The sequence below is a fragment of the Oncorhynchus mykiss genome, chromosome 1 (genome assembly GCF_057628025.1).
Source record: "Oncorhynchus mykiss isolate SJ-2025 chromosome 1, ASM5762802v1, whole genome shotgun sequence".
NCBI classification, from domain to species: Eukaryota; Metazoa; Chordata; class Actinopteri; order Salmoniformes; family Salmonidae; genus Oncorhynchus; species Oncorhynchus mykiss.
In genome coordinates this window covers 85,218,340-85,221,919 of record NC_143022.1, presented here as the reverse complement: position 1 = coordinate 85,221,919, position 3,580 = coordinate 85,218,340, and the positions used below count along the sequence as shown (strand labels likewise).

General features: G+C 47.3%; 1 long non-coding RNA gene across 1 annotated transcript; it reads right to left on the bottom strand.

The window, feature by feature from the left end:
* Positions 1-2,848: 2,848 nt before the first annotated feature.
* On the bottom strand, positions 2,849-3,345 carry LOC149985668 (uncharacterized). Its single transcript, XR_016482507.1, has 2 exons — positions 3,120-3,345; positions 2,849-3,017 (listed from the first exon to the last, which is right to left on the bottom strand). It is a non-coding gene; the product is annotated as an uncharacterized LOC149985668 (long non-coding RNA).
* Positions 3,346-3,580: the final 235 nt, after the last annotated feature.

Here is a 3,580-nt window from a genome sequence, read left to right as displayed (position 1 = left end):
CATATACAGAAACAGAGTCCTTCCATACACATGATGGTAATTCATTAACATGAATGAATTACCAGTTCATCTATGGGTGGGGGCATTGTGGTGGAATGTTTGGATATCACTGCCTTTTAGGTGGTTGTAGAATTTAACAGTTATTTTCTGGATTTTGATAACTAGGGGGTATAGCTCATCATGCATTGTTTGGGGTTTTGCATTGTACACAGAGTATTTTTCTTCTCAGAATTCTGCATGCAGAGTCTCAATTGGATGTTAGGCCAAGGTAGGTATACAGTAGTTCTTTCTGTGCACTAGGGCAACATCGTCTAGATAAAATGTGTATTTGTTTTCCTGGCAAATGGACCTTTTTTGGAACACCATTATTTTTGTATTACTGAGATTAACTGTCAGGGCCCAGGTTTGACAGAATCTGTGCAGAAGACCTAGGTTATGCTGTACGCGCTCCTTGTCTCTCCATCTCTCTCCTCTCTCCTGGATCTGTTCTGGCTCAGACACGGCGTAGCTCCCGTTGTGACTGGCCAGTCTGTCTCTGAGCCAGTGATGAGATGATAATAAGAGTCTGATCAGGGCAGAGAGAATCTGAGGACGTCTAGTGGCGTGGGCACAGGGGTGGGCTGGAGCACCAAGGTGAGAGGCTGGAGCTGAGCCAGGTCTGGAGTGGACAAGGGGGAGGAGGATGAGGACGGGCAGGGGAAAGACGAGAGGTGAGGAGGAGCAGTCATTTTATTCAGAACTGGCTTCTGGGTTAGACTTAGATGAACTGACTATGAAATTGTACAATAAGAAGGGCCATTTTTAAAACAACCACTGTTTATGCAGATTGAACACAACCTTAACTGCAGGTCCTGTTTAACATACAGGTAACTGCCAAAATAAAGGAAACACCAACAAAAGTGTCTTAATAAGGCGTTGGGCCACCACGAGCCACCAGAACCAGTTCAATGTTCCTTGGCAAAGATACTACAAGTCCCTCGAACTATTGGAGGGAGGCGACACCATTCTTCCACAAGAAATTCCATAATTTGGTGTTTTGTTGATGGTGGTGGAAAACGCTGTCTCAGGCACCGCTCCAGAATCACCCATAAGTGTTCAATTGGGTTGAGATCTGGTGACTGAGACACACACACACACACACACACACACACACACACACACACACCCTTTCAACCCCCTATGCTCCTTTGAGACCGCTCTTTCAAAGTCACGGAAATCTCTTCCAGCCATGGTAGTCAAAGTAATGGGCAACTGGGCATTTTTCTGTATGACCCTAAGCATGATGGGATGCTAATTGCATAATTGACCTTTCACTAAGCCCCGCCCCCATTGATTACTGCTGCAACCTCGGGAATTCCAATTCCCCATTCAACCAATTATTTAGTAATTTATTAAATTTGTTTTTGGATGAAAATTCTTAGTTTTGGCCATAGCCCTCACTGGCTTTCTGTCACGATTCACGGATAAACCTCCAATAAAAATTTGCAAACCCCAGGAATCTCTGGAGCTGCAATCTCGAACCGGGCTGGACCCAATCCCGAACCGCCCGAACCTTCTCTTGGTCCATCTTGATCTCTCCCCTGGAGATGATGTAACCGAGGAAGGACGTCGTGTGGGCGTGAAAATCACACTTCTCAGCCTTCACGAACAGACGGTTCTCCAATAACCACTGCAGGACCTGCTTGACATGTTGAACGTGGCTAGAAAGCTCCTTCGAGAAGATGAGGATATCATCCGGGTAACTAACACAAAAATACCAATCATATCTCTCAGAACGTCATTCACCATACTTTGGAACACAGCAGGAGCGTTGGTCAGTCCAAACGGCATCACCTGGTACTCAAAATGTCCCATCGGAGTATTGAACCCAGTCAACCACTCGTCCCCCTCTTTGAACCAAATGATAAGCATTACGTAAATCAAGCTTCGTAAAAACCGTAGCACCCTGTAAAGAATCGAAAGCCGAGCTCATCAAGGGCAGGGGATACTTGTTCTTGACCGTAATATCATTCAAACCCCGATAATCAATACACGGTCGAAGAGTGCCATCCTTCTTGCTCACAAAAAAAATCCTGCTCCCAGAGGTGATGACGAGGGCCGAATGAGACTTGCAGCTAGAGACTCCTTGATGTAGGTCTCCAAGGCCTCACGTTCAGGTCGAGAGATACTGTATAACCGTCCTTTGGGAAAGGCGGCTCCAGGAAACAGATTAATCGCACAGTCATAAGGTCGGTGGGGAGGAAGGGACTGAGCCTTCTGTTTACTGAATACTTCACCCAAATCGTGATATGTTTCTGGAACCAGGGACAAATCAGGAGGAGCAGAGTCACTGACCTGACTGGAAATGGCAGGAGAACAGGCAGTCCTAAGACAGTTAGCATGACAATCAATACTAGTTACCTTACCCGTCACCCAATCAAACGAGGGATTGTGTTCCTTCAGCCAGGGGTAACCAAGAACCAGAGGAACATGGGGCGAGGACAGAATGAAGGAGATAAACTCTGAATGATTACCCGACAACAACATCTTAACCGGTTCAGTCCTCATAGTGATCCGTGCCAGACTACTGCCGTTCAGAGTGGTTGCTTCAATGGCTTCCGGCAATTGCTCCTTGGAAAGCCCCAGCTGTTCCACCAAGTCAGCATCAATAAAGCTGCCATCGGCACCTGATCATTTCTGGATTGCAACCGCTATCTTCTGTAGCGCCGTCTTGTGTTGTCCCAATGTCTTCCCCTGCTGGGTAACGGCATGGCAAACGGAATCCAGGTCCGCTGGGTTCATTCTTGGACAGATCGTTCTGTCACGATTCTTCAAAATCGAACCCAGAAGCAGACCAGGACAAGGAGAGTAGGAAGAAGGTGAGTATTTATTTACAAGTGAATGTGAATGGGTAGATATATCCAGGTGGTGTAGCGGGTAGCGGTGGTGAGTTGATGGGAGTAAATAGGTGGATCCAATGGGGAAGCGGAATCCTCTGACGACCAGGCGGGAATGGGGTAAATGATCCGGGTGAGTAACTGAAGACAGAACAAACAGAGGTAAGTTCAAGGCAAGCAATACGTAACAAACAACAAAACAAATTCTATCCAACTTGAGGCTGATACTCTGGCACAACATACTGTTCATGGCTAACGATCCGGCAGGGAATGGATGTCAGGTCAGAGCTTTTGAAGGGGAGAGGTGATGATCAGGACAGGTGTGCAGATTACTGATGGGATACAGGTGCGGGTGAACATCAATCTCCCAACAAGCTAATTCGCCCGGCAACCAGACAGGGTGCGTTCCAGGACACCGGAAACACACTCCAGGACAGAAACACAGGCAAACACAGACTCAGGAAGCGGGATTCGTGACACTTTCATACAATTTAAATGTGAGCTTGTAGGACTTGATGACAGTTGCTTTCCTAGAAACCTTTCGGGCCAGTAACCGAAAGGTTGCTGGGTCGAATCCCCGAGCCGACAAGGTAAATATCTGTCTTTCTGCCTCTGAGCAAGGCAGTTAACCCACTGTTCCCCGGGCGCCGAAGACTTGGATGTTGATTATGGCAGCCCCGCGCACCTCTCTGATTCAGAGGGGT